Source organism: Equus przewalskii, chromosome 7, assembly GCF_037783145.1.
Source record: "Equus przewalskii isolate Varuska chromosome 7, EquPr2, whole genome shotgun sequence".
In the NCBI taxonomy this organism is placed as follows: Eukaryota; Metazoa; Chordata; class Mammalia; order Perissodactyla; family Equidae; genus Equus; species Equus przewalskii.
Genome location: NC_091837.1, coordinates 61,152,685 through 61,171,269, shown reverse-complemented (window position 1 = coordinate 61,171,269; position 18,585 = coordinate 61,152,685). Strand labels below are relative to the sequence as shown.

The 18,585-nt window shown below is 37.5% G+C and overlaps 1 long non-coding RNA gene across 1 annotated transcript; it reads right to left on the bottom strand.

Annotated features, from left to right (window-relative positions):
* Positions 1 to 2,044: 2,044 nt before the first annotated feature.
* LOC139084927 (uncharacterized) lies at positions 2,045 to 15,161 on the bottom strand. Its single transcript, XR_011542866.1, has 3 exons — positions 14,871 to 15,161; positions 4,446 to 4,520; positions 2,045 to 2,283 (listed from the first exon to the last, which is right to left on the bottom strand). It is a non-coding gene; the product is annotated as an uncharacterized lncRNA (long non-coding RNA).
* Between the last annotated feature and the right edge of the window lie 3,424 nt (positions 15,162 to 18,585).

Genomic DNA, 18,585 nt, shown 5'->3' with positions numbered 1-18,585 from the left:
CTAGATTACTCTAGATTAGGGGAAAATGGAAATGGAGTCTATGGAGATCAGAAACACTCAACATGCAAGTAAATTTTCAATCAATATGGCAAGACTGAAATAGGGAAATGCACATCAAAACCGTAATGAGGTATCACCTCACACCTGTTAGGATGGCTATCATTAAAAAACCAAAAAATAGCAAATGTTGGTGCAGATGGGAAGGATGTGGAACCCCTGTGCATTGTTGGTGGGAATGGCAATTGGTGCAACCACTATAGAAAATAGTATGGAAGTTCTTAAATAGTTAAAAGTAGACCTAGCATATGATTCAACAATTCTACTTCTGGATGTTTATCTGAAGAAAACAAAAACTCCAGTTTGCAAAGACATATGCAACTCCATGTTGATTGCAGCATTATTTACAATAGCCAAGATATGAAAGCAACTTGAATGCCCAGTGATGGATGAATGGATAAAGAATTTGTGGTATATATATACAATGGAATATTATTCAGCCGTAAAGAAAGTATGAAATCTTGCCATTTTTGACAACATGGATAGACCTTGAGGGCATTATGCTAAGTGAAATGTCAGATAGAAAAAGACAAATACTGTATGATCTCATTTATATATGGAATCTAAAAACAAACAAACAGAAATAAAACAAGAAAAATGAGCTCATGGATATAGAGAACAGATTGATGGTTGACCGAGGCTCTGTTGTGGGGCCCAGGGGAGGAAATGGGGGAAGAGGGTCAAAAGCTACAAATTTCCAGTTATACAATGAGTGAGTTATGGGGACGTAACGTCCCGTATGGTGACCACAGTTAATAATACTGTACTGCATGTTCAAAAGTAGCTAGAAGAGTGGATCTTGAAAGTTTTCATCACAGGATAAAAAATTTGTAACTATGTCTGGTGATGGATTAGTGCTTCAAATACCTTAAGTGTTCACATACACACAGTCCCACACAAAGACACACATAAATACAAACGTACAATCTCATCACAAGTGACTATCAAAGAGAGGCCAATTTATTAATTTATTCAGTGTCATTTACATTGAATCAATGAGATTTTATTTTTTCAATAGTATTTGCATTTCATACCGTTTAATTTATAATAAAGAGTAAGGATCAGCCACACATTTCATTCACATGTGAATTTTTAAACACTGGAGCTTACACAAATTAACAAATGATTAGCCTTGACTAAAGAGTAAAGCTGAATATTGAGAAAGTGATAATATTTTGTTCCTTGTTACTAAACATAAATTCCTGTAACATCTTTCACTCTTACTTGTGTGTCTCTTTTCTCTCTTGATTTTTATTAATAAATTTTTAAAGAAATTTTATGTCATTCAGTTTTGATTGTAGATGCAACCTAAGCCCACTTCTACCTTTTCAACAAAAGCACGACCACATACTAAAAACTGGATATTTTGCATATGGGATGCTAACCATTTAGTGTTTGAGAATCATACATACATACACTATGTTTAGATTCTTCTGAATAGTTAGCATTATGTAGCCAATACCTCATTTTGGGTATTGACTACAAAAGCTTCCCAAGAAATAATTAATAATATTTTGATTCCTTTGTTGTGGTTTGAGCTTATTTATTTGCTTATTTGTTTGCTATTCTTGCTTATTTATTTTCTTGTTATTTTTATTCAATCCTAGTTTAAGGGATCAAATCACACCACTTTTTTTGCCCCCAACTTTTACTTACTTCTTACACCACTAGATGTGGAGTAGTAGGACTTAATAGATATTAAGTCTCTCCTAGAGTATTTCAGAATCAGAGTTAGAAAAAGTATTTCTTTGGGATTTCATCAATCAATATTTACAAGATTTCCATGAAATGGTTGGGACGGAGACGCCATGCTGAACAAGTCAGATGTGGCTGAAATTCACCCGGGGACGAATGTTGCAGGTATTAAATTATCCATGGGCTCCAGTCAAGCAATTCAATACTCAATCTGCTCAAAGCCCAGGGAAATAAAAATCACATAAGGAATTCCAGTTTGAAAGAATATTTTCTTTTTAATTTCTGACGTACAATGGCAGGCCATCTGACATCATGTCACATCAGCTTAACTCCCTGGCTGCAACAGACCTGTTGTGCTGTATCAGTGGGGGAAATGTACAAAGACATTCTTGTCCTCAATCAGATTTCCCTGGTATCAGTCTGGACAGCAAGCAGTCAATCCCAATTGAGCAGGCAGATGGAGACAGAGCAGATTAATAAGTGGATCCTCTTTATCTGAAGAGCTGGCAGGCATCATGGTTCGCCAGGCACCTGAGTTATATTTTTAAATAGGTCAGCACATCGAGCGTTTACAAAGGGGAAATGGAGTTAGCTGGAAGATTGGCACCAGTGGGGAACACAATGTGGGAGGTGGAGCCCAAGGTGTGCTTTGATGGAGTCTGAGTATTTCAGACAGTGGAGGATGGAAAATAAAGAGCTGCTGTCCCTGTCTTACCATCTTTGAAAAAAATGGAATGTACCGTGGAAAGCACACAAAACATATCTGTGTAACGTCTCTGAACGTGGTCAGGCATTATGGTTTTACAAACTTCCAACAACATCATCACTGCCACTACACACCCAGCATCAGGGCAAAATCCAGGCGTTTTGTTTGTTTGTTTGCCTTGCACTACACAGCATAGGATCTTCTGGAAGCTATACAGAAAATAGAGAGATTGGGTCTTCAAATAAGGGGAAACGTAATCTATTAGGCTCAACTATAAAACAAAACACAAATGTGTATATGTGAAAGATTCATTAAACTACCTTGAAATCAGACCCAAAAGGAAGTAGAGTTTTGTTTTGAACAGAGACAACATAAACCAACATACAAGTAACACATTTATAATGATCCTCAGGACTATGAGGATCTCCAGAATGCCACTGCCTTGAAAACAGACCTCCTTATATCGAGTCAACAATGTGAACAATATCCTCTACTTTGAATATTAACCTGTCTCAACCAAGAAGTTTTAGTCCATAAAGGAAACAGAAATCTTCTTACCACATTTTCCGGGTACATATTCCCAGGGTTGGAATTACAGGGAGGTCCAAGTTCAATGCTTAACTGCAATAACAAGGTGGCCCACTTAAAATAACCTATTTCCAAATCTTAACCCCGACTTACCAAAGAAATCCTAGGAACATAAATGAGGATTCACTATTTAGCTACTATTTTGTGCATCAATTGAATAATGCATCATTGAAAGAGAAAAATTAATTATCCAACTTTTTGAAATTATACCCATTTGTCTTTTACTCCTTTCTCTCTCTTGGTGGTAGAGGAGAATTCTTGGGACTGTGCCACATTACCCAGATTGAACAAGGCAAGATCGAGTGATTCACGCTCACAGGGTTTGCCTCAACACTTGATTTGACAGCTGGAAGTCAAACTCCATTTGCTTGTGTTGTTTCCAAGGGTAGATAAAAAAGACATTTGAAAAGAATAATTTGGGACCTCTAGGGAGAATAGCGTATTGATTGAGATGAAGTGTGCAAGGCTAAAGGAGCAAATTTCTCCTAAAATGAGACTCAGGAAAATTAAGTAGCAAGGGAGCAATGAAGTAACAATAAATGCTTAATTTGGAAAGGTTTTTAAAGTCTCCCAGAGTTCTTGAATCCTCTGATCTCAGTGTCTTAGATTTAGTCAGTGATTAAATGATTATCTGATATGACAGTACAGTGTAGTGGGAGTTTCCTCTATAACTTCTGTGGGGAACAACTATTTTCTTCCCTTGGAGGATAGAAGAATAATTATTGACGTTACATATCTAAGGTACATTGGGATGCAAATGTAAAATGACAGAATTCTGGACTTTCTTTCAAGTCATTTGAGAAATCAAAAAAAGTCGAAGAAGTAGAAGCAGTCTTGGTATTGAGAGCTGAGGCAATCCTTGAATCCAGAAAGGGGAAAACAACCACTGGGAGACTGCAGTTGCTATGGACGGGCCCTCTTGAGTCAAGGAGACACGGTAGAGCTGAACCGGGCAGCAGGGCTAGAGAGAAGCTTAACAAATTGGTACTGGGAAAGCCTGAAAGGACCAAGAGACCTGCTGCCTAAAGACCTCCACCTCAGATTAGAAACATAAGCTTCTTTGTCTTTCTTGCATGCTCCTCATGCCCAGCAGAAAATCTCTCCTAGTGCTTTTGGTTCTTATCGCTCACCCCTCCTTCCCTCATATGCCATCTGAGTGTAGCAGTAAAAATGCTAACGGAATGGGTCTTCCAAGGGAACAAAAGATGATCAATCCTTGAGCAAACTCCATCTCCTGGAGACCAATAAAGGATGGATTACATCCCTGGAAAAAACTTTCTCCTCTGACTGCTTGTATGAATAAGCTTGAGAGACTAGCAAGAAACATAACTATATAGTTTTCAACAGAATACAATAAAAATAAAATAAAATTTAGAAGTAAAAATAAGATTCCCACTACCATAACATAACGCTTTTCATTTCCTGCAGTTTCAACTGTTCAATTTAGTCCAGTGTATCAGACATAGCATCGGTCCTAGAAGAGAGACAGAAAGATGAGTAAGACGTTATCTCTGCTAACAAGAAATTTCAAATTTTTTATGGGAAGAAAATCTACAATAACCATGATGTAGTAAATGTTACTCTATTCGTTTAAGAAATAGTCTCAGGGAGAAAAGAAAGCATATTTTAACAATTTCTTATACTAGGTGAAAATATTTTTCATATTGTAACAAAGACTTTAAATGTATCAGTCTTGAAATTTGCATTGCGGCCTGCCATAATTTTCGTAGATATTTTCCTTTTTGTTAAATATAAAGAGTTTCCAATATTTTCTTATTATAAATATAGTTGTAAACATCTTTTAATATATATTATTGTTTTCTTCCCTTGTATTTTGTCTTTATACTCAATTTACATGAACGTGAGTATTATGTCAAAGATAAAGAAGCAGATATTAAAACTTGCCCCACAAGGAGGTATAAGTAGGATTCTTTAAAATCCATTTGGTTTCTTTAGTTTCTCTAAAAATCTGTCACATCCCAGTAAGAACTGGCTGGTTGCTCATAAAGGAGGCACAGGCGCATATTCTGTGGCAGTTCTGACAGAGAGTTCTGACATCACCCAGTGGGATTTATTTTATGTATTTGGATACCCTCATTCCTGAACTTCAAACAGTTTTGCTAGTTTTCTGTCCTTATTTGTTGTCTTTTGCCTTTTCCAAGTTCTAGCTTCCCTTGGCTTTATTAATTTAGTTAATATTAATGTTTTCCCACTACTGCTCTACTAAATTTTCCCTCTAAACGATACTCAACACTTTCTTTGCTCTTTGTATGTATGATAAACACCAAACACCTTCTCCCAGCTTAGCCCAGAGCTTAGCTCCCTCCCTCCTTTAACACCTGCAGTAGGGCAAGACCTGGATACGTCCATAGTTAAAGGGCCTAAACTTGGCTTTGGAGTTGGCATTCAAGTGGATTTACACCCAGGAAATATGTGAATGGCACATAACAAGTGTTCCATACATAATAAACCTCAGAAAATTTTCCAAGGGAGTTTCTATGTCTACCATTTTTGCTCAGCTGCAGGTGATATGACATTACCTACCATGAAAAAAGCCTTGAAGTTGTATTCACCTCTCAATGTACCCTTCCCCATCCATTCACCTGATCCTTCTTGTCACACTCAGAATGTGCGTGCAATGACTATATTAGAGTGAAAATTTCTGTCTACTAGTAGTTCTTTATCAGGAAAAGATTTGTGACTATTCATCAATTATGCATGTGTTTGTATAATATATATTATATTATGTATATAATTATATTGATATATAAGAATATATAATGTATATTATTTTATATGTATAATTAATTTCATGCTGGCTTTAAGAGAGCATGATCATAAATAACCAAATAATGTAAACAAACGATGAAATCACATAGAAAAAACAGGACTGGTTTCTTTCTCTGCCTCTTAGGACTACTTTTCAATATACTTATCCAACAATGATGGCTCTTTCCTTTCTCTTAATCTACAGATCTCATTACCATAACACTCAGAATTCATTATATATATATATATATATAAAATGTATATATTTACAAATAAAATGTATTATGTGTGTAAGTACACTAAATATCAGGTGGTTAATAGATTGATGTTAAATGATAGTTATATGACTAAGATGTTCTATTATCACAAATGGCCCTCAAGCTGCATTTTCTACTTATAGATTCCCTGATTACCTTTACTATCATTCACAATCTAGTAGATGACTACCAAGAAGATGCAGGTGTGTTTACAGAGTCTAGTATTAAAATTAAAGTTGCCAAAGAAGGTTGTGTTTGAGGAAGAAGAGAGAAAGACTTCTGATGTGACTAGAGTCAGGAGAAACCAAAGTATGAAAGCAGTTCTAAGGCATGCTTCTCTTATATCTTTAATCAGAAACTGTGGCAGCCTCTCTTTCTCACTAATGACTGGTCTTCACCTTCTTCCCAGCATAGAAACCACTTCATTATTATGTTTTTCTTTTTCCTTTGATAAATGATTCCATTTTTCCCCAACTTGGTTCGCAGAATGGCCAACATTAAATGTTCATTTGTTTAAACTAACAGAGTGTGGTCAGTTGATTCCAGAGGGAGGAGAAGAAGCCAAACAGGTCTAAAACGGCATCATTTAAGAACACAATCAATTCATTATCTTTTTCATAAAGTTCACATATGCATGCATTAATCATCATGGCGTGGCACTGGCAGGAAATTCTTACCTAAGCAAGTTCTACTCTACGATATATCTCTAGTGTTTAATGGCCTTTGCAGCTTAGATTTTATTGTGTGCTCACTCATCTGTTGTTTTATGAACCAGTTTGTGTCTTTGTGATGAACTGATTAAGCAACTGGTTATGGAGTTAAATTCATAGGCAAACCAACACTCCCTCCATATCTAGCTAAGGATTTGGGCCCATTATGATCTCATCTATTTTCTAGTATATACAGTATCAGACATTGGGAAAGCTTCTGGAAGAACGCAAGGCTGCTTAATAAATTAAACAGTTAAAGACCTGTAGATGATGACTGAAGAAAGAGAATATTAAGGCAATATCCTAGTGGCCATCTTCACAAATGTGAAGGGTTGTCTATATTGAAGCAAAAAATAGTCACCATGTATTACTCCAGAAAACAGACAATAGTCCTATGAAAAAGAATGAGGATCAAGATAAGAAAGAACTTTCTCATTATGCAACAATGAAACCAATTAACTGAGGACGAGTTGAGATTTTAGTCAATGAAAAGATTCCAGAAGAATATGGGTGAAAATCTGTCAAGGGTATTGAGGTGAATCATGCATATGCTACAAAATTGGACTTGGTGACCTTCCCAGTTAGAGTCCATAATATTTAAGCATTATCTGAGATTTAACAGTCTTACCACTTACCAGACAATCAGTCTGGTGAAAAACCAGTTTGGATGTTTTTCCTTTCTTTCTATTTGTGTTTGTTGAAATTTATGATTTTTTTTAGCTCTACATAAGCCTGTTAATGATGGTTATTTATCTCATAAATAAGCATAGTCATAGCTTTCAATGTTGCACTGATGCAAACAAAAAAGCCAGACCTAATTTGAGTACCTTTATACTCTTCTATCTTCAACTTCCTTCCTTGGTTAGTGTGATATAACTCTTCAAACTAACTAACATAAGCATATTATCAAAATTCAGAACAATCCACCTTTTTATTGACTAAGGAACTAAAAATTGCTTAATTCTTTATTTTAGAAGGAAGTTTATATTTTTAGGTGATGTATATTTAATAAATGGGATCCATGAAAAGAAAATAAAAGTCAAGGACTTTTCCAATTCATCATTAAACACATACCAATTTTAGCTTTAAAGCCCACCTAGATAAGATTGTAGAATCTCTTCAAAGCCTTTACAAAAACGTGTTGGCTAAACAAAAAATCCTATTTCCTTAACTTAATCTAGTTTGGGCTCCCTTGAATATGCGAAATAGTTTGTTTCTTATAAAGATTTCTCCTGTATTTGTAGATTGCAATTAAATCACCCCTTTGCCTTCCCTTCTCTATATTAAATTAGAACTCTATCTCCTCCCCAGCAGTGTTTTCCACCAGCTCTTTAAAGATTTATGCTGCTTTCTGCTGAATTCTTACTCAAAAGCATTTCTACACAAAATTGGGGTGAATTCTTTACATGCTAAAATCTCATACTGCCCTTCTAAGATTGATGTATATAATCATCTACATTTTGAAACTTGAGGAAGAAGTTAAAGAAAATTAGGCCTGTCATCATTAATAGACCCTGAATCATGGCTAGGATTAGAAATCAGAAGCTCACACCACAAATAATGGTGCGATGAACAGCAACTTCATCACTCATCAGTCACCTAACAGGTTGCCCTCCAATACCATCTTTATTTTATAGCACTATATTTCTTACCTCTGGGGATCTTTATGAAATGGATGGGATGATCAGCTGGGCTGTGATGGATGAAACCATGTTGATTGCTTGTTTTCCAAGATTGAGTACTCTCTGAATGTTAAACCATACCCACTCTGTGGTGGACAGACTTTAAGGTGGCCCCACAACCCCCACCACCTTGTATGTGTGCTCTTTTATAATCTCCTCCCGTTGAGTGTGGATATAACCTACATTTCTAACCAGTAGAATATGCAAAGGTGATGAGGTAATGCTCCTGTGATTATTTTTTGTTATATATACTGTGTCTTGCTAGTGGACTTGTCTTGTTCTTCTATTAGCCTGAGGAAACAAGTTGCTATGCTGTGAACTGCCTATGGAGAAGTTGACATGCAGGTTGCTGGGGAGTTGAGGCCTCCAGGTGACAGCTAGCAAGAAGCTGGGGCTCTCAATCCTATGCAACCACAAGGAAATGAACTATGCCAACGACTGAGAGAGCTTAGAAGTATATTTTTCCCCAGTTGAGCCACCAGATGATAATGTAAACTGGCCAAAAGATGTCTTGATCGCAACTTTGTGAAACCAAAGGAAAGGACCCAGCTAAACCATGCCCAGACTTCTGACCCACAAAGACTGTGAGATAATAAGTGTGAGTTATTGTAAACTGCTAAGGGTGTGGTAATTTTTGTATACAGCATATAAAATTAATATGCCCTCTTTGTAGATGAGAAAAGTGAGGATGTTGACTGTGATGATGAAATTTTCCCAATAAACTTGATGAAGGGACTATAACTCAGAACTGTGAGGATAATGGTGAGGATGTTTTTGGCCATGATTAACTCTCTCACTTAATACAGAAAAGTAAACAAGTAGGATCTATTTATAGACTCGACACACTACACTAGGCCAACAGTCTTTAAGGCCTTCAGAGATAGAAATAAAACCCTTTTTTTTTTTAAAGATTAGCACCTAAGCTAATATCTGTTGCCAATCTTTTTTTTTTTTCCTTCTTCTTCTTCTCCCAAAACCCCTCCACAGTATATAGTCATATATTCTAGTTGCAGGTCCTTCTAGTTTTATTACGTGGGACACCTCCTCAGCATGACCTGATGAGCAGTGCTGAGTCCATGCCCAGGATCCAAACTGGCGAAACCTGGGACTGTCAAAGCAGAGCCCATGAACTTAAACACTCAGCCCCAGGGGTGGCCCTGAAATACAAAGTTTTGACAGAGCTTAGGTGGTGATGTCTCAAGAAGAGTAACATTCAGTCGCTGATTCCGTAGCTTAGTACTCTTTGTTCAGATTCCCTGGAAGGCTTGAACTTGTGGTTCCCTTCTTAGGCATTCAGGGCCCCTCATGCCTTTCTCGGATAACCAAGGTTTCCTATTTTGGTTTTCCATATATACTATTATACCTTAAAAATGCTCTGACTCCTGTACTTTCTCACCATTGAACATTCACCAGCAGCAAATCCTTCCCTATGTTGAGTATTATGTAATTCTTGCTGTCAAGTCTAGTTCTGTTACCATTATACTAGCCAAGATTTCCACCTAAACGAATCCACTCCAACCAACCTTCTACTCAGAATGTTCTACTCTACGTGTAGCTCATGGTGTGCAGGCACCTCAGTAAAGGATGCTGAATTTGAACCTCAACACAATCTGCCAACACCTTCAAATGTCAAGTTTCGGCCCAGACCTTTCCACTTCAGTTTCTTCTTTGACTAACCTTAATGGCTCAATCCTCCAAAACATTATTTAATCTGGACCTTCTAGGGTCCATTTGAGGACTCCATAGTACTTCTCAAATATCACAATAAAAGCTATTGTTCTACTTATATTGTGCATAGGCATAGTTTGTGTTTACCTTTGTATCTAGCAGGTAAAAATAAAGTTTCAGTTACTTTTTATTCCCCATAGGCAAAGATACAGTGTTTTGTACGCAGTAAGTGATTTAATCCATTGACTATTGAATAAATAAGTACTTTGATGAAGTAAATACTTGCTAATCACCAGTTCAAAAACAGTTAAAAATCAATGAAAAATCTAACACTTAGAAGTAAACTATTCAAAGGGGTTCATTTGTTTTCCAGTGTTATTGTATTGAAAGGCATTATTGAAAACACTCAAAGTTCCCAAAGCTAAATGTGGAAAATGACTCTCCAAGTAAAGGCAGTGAAGAGAATATTTTAAGGAGACAGGACCAGGGCCCCTAGGAGGCCAATAATCTTCTGTTGCCTCAGCCTCATGATTCAGTGTTTACCAGGGAGATCATTTGAGTAACAAACGCAGGAGAACAGCTGCAAGTTTGCATGGGGTGGAGGTAAATTTAGGTGTGAAAGGAAGCTAATTGCCTTAGTGTGTGCCAAACTTTTCAGGTGCTAACAAGATCCTGTTTAGGGACCCTGGGGGAGCTGGAAGGGGAGACTGGAAGGCACTTGAACTCAGCTATTGACTCACATACTAAAATCAGTCATAAAAAAAAAAAAAGACCTTGACTGAGGTTGAGGACAAGAAAGGTTAATCTGTCAAATTTCAACCAATATAGATAGAATAAACTTGATTTAATTCATATGTCTTAATTCTTTCAAGAGAAATGTAGATTGAGTCTAAATCAAGTTCTTTGACCAAGGTGTATACTTAGAACAAGGTTCAGAGTTTCTAAAATCTATGCTCGTGTCTAGAGAGGGATAAATATGCTGTCCACAATTTCTAAAACATTTTGGGAGAAAATGGTTCTAAGGTCAGAAATAAAGTAAAAGTTATTTCAGTTCTTCATTGTGACTTTGAATGCATAATGTCATGTGTGTATGTGAGGATGTGTGTGTGTAAACTTTCTAGATAAGAATCAGATTAAAAAAGTCTTCAGTGCTCAATTACATATACTTAACAGTCAGTTAAATATCCTCTTATAATGCTCTGAAATGATAAAGAGAAAAGCAAAGTAGTGAAGAAATCAATCAGTTTTCAATTAAATTAGACAGTTCTGTGCTACGGAAAAAAATAGATTTGTTCTAAAAATGATTAAGTTGTTTGACAGTGATAAATAAATGAAAAGGAATAGGATATATTGGAGTATATGAGGAAGCCATTCGGTTTAAAACTAATTTAGTCTGACTTTGTTTTTCCAAAAGGGTCTGACATGGCCTGTTAAGCATGCATTGTACATCTGCTTTAAATATTTACTATGTCCCAAAGACAAGAAAGATGTCCTTAAAGATAGGGATGTAACTTCCCCCATATCAGCATTTCTTTAGGATAAGCATCTCTCCCTAAACTGAGGATTAATTACTGACTTGGCTGTGACCTTGTGACCACTCACCTTGTGACCACTGACCTGCTGACCACCTATCTGTTGTGCCAGCAAAGCAATCTTGTGACTATTATAAAAGGGACATTCCTATAATATGTGATGTATGCTCTTCCAAGATGGTATATACACACTCTGTACACCCCACTTCTTTGGTGCCCTTCCTTCCTTGAGGAAGGAAGCTCGAATTAGTCATCAGATCTGGCTCATAATAAAGTCATCCCAATTTTAATTTATAGATTGATTATGGATTCTTTGTGCTGACAACGGCATCTGCCACCTGTTTCTATTGGTTGTTTGATTGTGGGCCTATCCATATGAGACATCTCTGCCTGTGACATCACAGGTTTACTATAAGTAAGGCCTAATGATACGACAGATAGATTTCCAACTTTGGGATATAAACATTTCATCTATCAACCATCCTTCCCAGCTTTAGGACTGAACTGTTCTCAGGCAATAACACGGATAGGTGTCATTATTTTTTTTCTTTTTTTGAGGAAGACCAGCTCTGAGCTAACATCTGGTGCCAATCCTCCTCCTCTTGCTGAGGATGACTGGCCTTGAGCCAACATCCATGCTCATCTTCCTCTACTTTTTATATGTGGGATGCCTACCACAGCATGGCTTGCCAACTGGTGCCACGTCTGCACCTGGGATCCGAACCGGCGAACCCCAGGCCGCCGAAGTGGAACGTGCGAACTTAACTGCTGCACCACTGGGCAGGCCCCAGGTGTTATTCTTCAGTTTGTCACCTAAGCAAATAATCTACCACCATTCTCATTAATTCTTTACTCCTAATTTATTCAGAGATTTTCAGTCAGGGCTATTAATGATGTTGAAATTTTAAAAAGGTCACGCGAGCCTAATCTCCTGCTATACGAAGCCTTAAATGATACTTCTAGAATGGGTGAAACACTCTAGAGTCTTCCAAAAATTGTCCATTCTCTACATCTATTTGCCAAATTTGTTTCTCTACCTTTGGTCAAAAGCTCCTTCTCACAAGGAGTCCTTCCAAGATTCCCCCACACCTTGTTGTTGCATAGTATTTTGTTTACACTTAAATTGTCACTCACTCCCAATATTAAGGCCACTTGTATTTTCCTCTACCCCTCTGCTAGCTCTATATGGGGCTTTCCGCTTCTCAGCACAGACCCATGCATCTCAGGCTCTCTCCAACACCCTCACTTCGTGAAAGGCCAATGCATTCAGGCGACTTTCCTTCTTTCCAGGCTTCTACACTCATTACTTCTCTCTCCCATGGTTTTAGTTTCTCCTAGGCCTGATGTTGGCAGTGGATCCTGCTTTCTTATGTTTTCTGAATTTGAAATCACTTCTACACAAATCTCTTCTACATTAGAGGTTTTATTGGTTATAGGAAGACAGACTTAGGGAAATAAAATAAGAAATACATAGAAGGAGAAGCTTATGCTAATTTCTAAAGCTCTTCTAATCATGGCCACTCCTCTTGTCTTCCTGCCAGTTGAATTGAGATGGGCCTCTACTATGGGATTTAATTCCTAAGTGTGGGGGGTACCAAACTCCCTGTCTGTCTCCTGGTTTACCTTTGGGAGAGGCAATGTGAGCCCCTTATTATTGAAGGCCTCATGTCCTCGTCTCTGGTCCTGATGTTGCAATCAACGATGCTCCTTTTGTTTTCAATGATGAATTACATTTTCAGAAAACCTCCATTGTCTACTCAGCCTCTGAATCAAACTGGGATATTTATACCTGAGAATTTCTTCTTTCCCCTCTGAAGGGTAATCTCTTAAAGAGAATGTATCAGGTCTTTTTTGCGTCTATATTTTATACATTTTGTTATTTCATTATACAAAACAGCTTTGCTGCATATTTACTCAATGATGTGATTCAGATATAATTAATATTCCACAAAGATATGACATGATATTTGAAATTTTTCTTCTGCCTTGTAGAAATACTTTGTCTTGGAGTATGGTGAATGGCTGATAAATGTGCTAAAATGTTAGGACTCAGGAAATGAGCAAGAGTTCTCTGTGGGGCATGTATGTGATGGGTTGGTGGTACAATTAAGAGAGAAGACATGTTTGTAATGTGTCTCAGCTCACCATAGAGATTTTGAGTAAGTTTAGGTTTGTTTTCATACTCACGAAGTTTCAGAACAGCAAATAGACCACAAATACTTATTAACCTGTTTCTTAGGGAAATGGTTCATGCCTGTGTGTTGCCTCCTGAAGAGGTGGGAATAAATCCTATACACTAAGTTTAGCTCATGGAAGGTACTCAATATGCTTCTTGATAGATAAAAATTGAAATGTCTTGGGAAGAATTACAAAATAGGAAGGTTAATATATGTAGAATCTTATGCTCTATGCTAAAACCCAAGTCTCTGATGAAAGAAGGATAAGGTAATGTTCAGAAAAGGAGTAGGGTTAATTAGGGAAGGCCTATTATACCCAAATCCAAATTTTCTATTGAGTCAATTTCCTATTCTTTCCTCACTGGAGATGAACAACAGCTGGTTCCTGTCCTCCGTTTAATAGATCATCATATTTGAAACACAATTCTCAGTACACCCTTTAGTCTCCTCTTTGCCAAGCTAAACAACATCACTTTCTTAAACTTTTCCTAGGGGACCTATTTACCCTTGAAACATAGTGCACACACTTGAAGTATATTGCCTTCCATAATCCACAGCTTAAGCCTGCTAATTTTAGGGAAACTAAAAGAAAAACAAGTATTTTGACAACAGTTATTATGCCTGGGTAATCATTCCATTATCAAATAAAAAATACTTGCACTATGGATACACATCAAAGACAGTTTAACTTGAAGGATGTATATTTAGGTTTCCTGTTCCAAATGCATTCTCAAAATACAGTCATCAGAAAATGAGAGTTATGGTTGACTCATGCATCACAGTTGCTTTACAATCCTGAGTAATGGCCATATGCAAATATACAAGGTGATGATCCATATGGATCAACCATAGGACTAGGTCAGCTAACCTATTGATTTTTTAAAATAATTAATAGACTTTATTTTTTAGAGCAGTTTTAGGTTTGCAGAAATATTGAGCAGAAAGTTTCCATATACCCCTTTCCCAGCCTCACCCACATACACAATTCCCCTATTATTGTGGGATATTTGTTATAATTGATGCACTTACTGTGGTATATTTGTTACAATTGATGAACCTGATTGACTTTTTCTTGACTTAGAAGCTATTTCTTGTCACAAGGCTTGAATCTGAGCTCTTCAAGTTTGTCCTTTAAGAAATCATAGCCCAAAACAGTCAGGAAATAAGTTTTATCCCATCTGCCCAGTGGATTACTTGACTCTTTTGATGAGATGCAATGTTTTCTGAGGCTGCTTCCATGATCAGCAGGAAAGCAGGTCATCATTGCTTAACAGTAACTGCCATGCCCATGGATGAAGAGAATGGAAGCATATATGATACCTATTTGTTATGCTAGAATACTAAAAAGACGCTGTATTATGAAGCAAAATCCTGGATTCTAGATCTCTCCAGAATACTTTATGACCTCAAGGAACTTATCTAATCTTTCTGAACCTCAGGTGTAGTAAAACAGAAATATGATTTTGACTTCCTGAAAGCAGCATGCTGAACTAGAAAAAAACCTTGAAATTACTTACAGCTCCAAACCACAAGATTCTAAGTGTCTTTGAAGAACATTGCTGACTCAGGTTTCGTCAACTCAACCAAGAGACATACAGCTGGCATTTTACCACCATATAGTCTTCTGGGCTGAAAGTGACTATTTCCATAATTGAATCCAATAATTTATTCCTGGCCCAACTGAATCCAAAGTTATACGCTAAAAAATCAAAAACAGGAAAACAAGGTGGATAAGAAAAATAACTAACATATTTTCCATTTGATCATTACACTCTATTTTGGTGGCTGTCAAAAACAATATCTAATTTACAGTATTTTATATTTAAGCATCTGGCAGTTTGATTAATTTGATTAATTAATTTCTTAGAATCCTATCAACTCTGCTGCACCATAACTTGCATAAAAAACTATGCAGTGAAAAATAGCTTGAAAAGGAAGTAAAGATGTCATTATTTGATGTTTGGCGTTATTAAGTTCTCATCTGGAAAAGGCAAAATAAGGTGAAATTAGAAAATTAAGAGAAAAAGAAAAAGATTTTCAAGCTAAACATGCACAACAAAGATATCTAACAGGTGATTTATTTTAAGGTGTTTGTTAGAAATTATATATATTCTAAAGGATATTGGATGATTGGTTTCTCTAAAGGAATATTTTTTGGGAAATATGCTCTTATTTGGGGGCTAGTATTTGATAGCCAATTAAAAATGAGACTGCCTGGCACTTTGGATTCTGCCTTCTGCTTGGCACTCAAGTGTCATAAGTCCAGTAAGACCCTTATAGAGAAAGTCTGCTCAAGCACAGGGTCACCTCCTCTTGTCAAACATTTTCCTCTGGGGGAAGAAAGTCAATCTATTTGCTGCGCTAGTTATTATGCAATCTGCTATCGGACATCATACCGCTGACATGTTGAAAACATCTCTCCACTGACAGCTTTCTGAAACTGGTTTTCCCAGCTCTCCAGCTGATGAGCTTATAGCCACCTCTCATTTTCCTGACCGCTGCAATTTCACAAGCAGGGCCTAGTGAGGTAATCACCCGACCTCAGCAAAACCATTGTATAAAGGGAATTTCGTGAACATTGTTGTCAGCGCAGCTGGATGGACTAACATTGCTTTCCTTTGCAGATTTGGAGTCTGTGAATTCCAGCAGCCTGCAATGGTGTTCCTGGGTTCTTGCTGGCATGTGTCTGCATCTGGCTCATACTTCTTTCTCAGGTGGTTAAGCAAACTGCTCATTTCTGGAGAAGTTCAGCAGCACACAAAAAAGTTCACACGTGGCCTCTCTCGTGACGCGGGATTTCAGGATTGAACTCTTGTTTCAAAATTGGGGTAGAGGAGTAGACAGGAAGGCAAAATCCACATACTCTCAACTCTTTCTGAGTGTCCAGTTTCAGGCTTAAATGCTTGTTAGGTCTGTGTGTGCACTTGAATAGAGATTGCATAAATTTGCATATTTTATTCCTACCCACATAGACTGTTGCATATTCTGAGGCAATATTATCATCCAAATAATATTATCTTCTTAGAGGTTTTTTGTTTTGAATGATTGTACATTTATTTTGAAATATCTTTTATACTTGCTGAGCTCTCCCTGGGAAATTGAAATAAGGAAGGGCATAGGCACAAACTGAGAGCAGGGGAAGAAAAGGCTAGAGACCCCAGGGGTTTTTGGCAAGGTAAAAAGAGAGCCTCAAATTCATTCCTGTTGGGAAGTAAGGGTGAGAGGTTGGGCTCGTGGACTGATGGAGTGGTACAATCTTATGCAAATTTTGAGGTTACTGTTCTCTTCTCCCATCTCCCTTTTATCTCTCCAGCCCCTTGTGCCCCATCTAAACTTCAAGTTCCCAACTGTTTTTCCTTAACAGTACCATACTCATGCGAGACATGCTTTCTTAGGGTTGTAGACCAACCCAGACCAACCCACTTCACTTTCCCCCCAGATCTAATGTTCCAGCCCTTGAGGTCTGCCCCTCAGCTCCATTGTACTGCATGAGAAGATCTTATTAACAAATAACCTGAAAAAGGCAACTTAGATTCTTAAATCTCAATGAGACGTTTATATTTAAACAAGAAGTTGGTAGAGACTGAGATACCTTAATTGAAATAAACAATGGATGGCAGAATCAGTCTCTAGTGCTATGGGGTTGGGGAGACGTTGGGCAGAACGATCATCCTGATGTCATCAAATCAATGCACAGGTTTCTAAAATTATAAGGCAGTGTAAGGTATTGTTCAACAAATTCGCGGTAGTTTAATCAAGAGGTGCTCACTAAAATGGAAAGAATTGGTTTTATAGCTAATAAGACGAATCTGTCCTCTCTTATTACAACCTGACATGGTTTCCAAAACAAAAACAAAAACACTTTCATAGGAAACAACAAAGAGGAGCTTTACAGGAAGCTCGATGAGATGTGGGGATGTTAGGGGAGAGTTTAGCCATTCAATGCTGTCATAATGAATTGAACTTTAACCACCCATCAACCACCCTTCTGTGGTCTTGAAGCATATGGGCCACTGTGCAGAATGAGGAGCAGTCCCAATGAGGCTACATTCAACTGCACTTGAAAAAGTTTCTACACCCAGAAATGTTTTACAGTCAGCCAAAAAGATCCACTTTCAGTCGTGAGACAGACTCTGACCACCTGTGAACTCAGGGACCATCCTTCCTCACATAGTCAAGGAAACTCATGCAGAGTAGAAATCAGCACAGGAAAATAATGGCCCTCTTGTTGTTGGTCTCAACTTCTAAAGAAAAACTGTTAACATAGTTAGGCCGTCTCTTCCAACACCGCCGGTGATGCATTTTTCATCCAACCTATATTTGGTTTCAGTACTATATGCCAGACTCCTGGAGTTCTATCATCCTATGGACACACTAATTGAGGTCTCTTGAACATTATTCTTCATATATGGAGTGTTTCAGTAAAGTAAGGTGGTTAAGCTGCACTGACCCACTGATTCATCTCTGGTTATTTGCTCCCTCAGCCATTCCAAGGTGAATCTCTATGAGGCAGCTCCAGGACTTCTTGATATCCCAGCCTGAGTTGAACTTATCTCTTTAATATTTTATCCTTAACATAGCTTATTTTATTAACTGCAGTGAGCAAGGGTGGTTGGACTTTGTATCTTTGTTTTAAGTTCCTCAGGTAAGCAAATTAGAACATTTGCTGACTGCTCCCTGTGAGGAGAGCACTCTGCTGGAACCCGAATTTATGAGCAAAGCAATTAAATAAATAAATAAACAT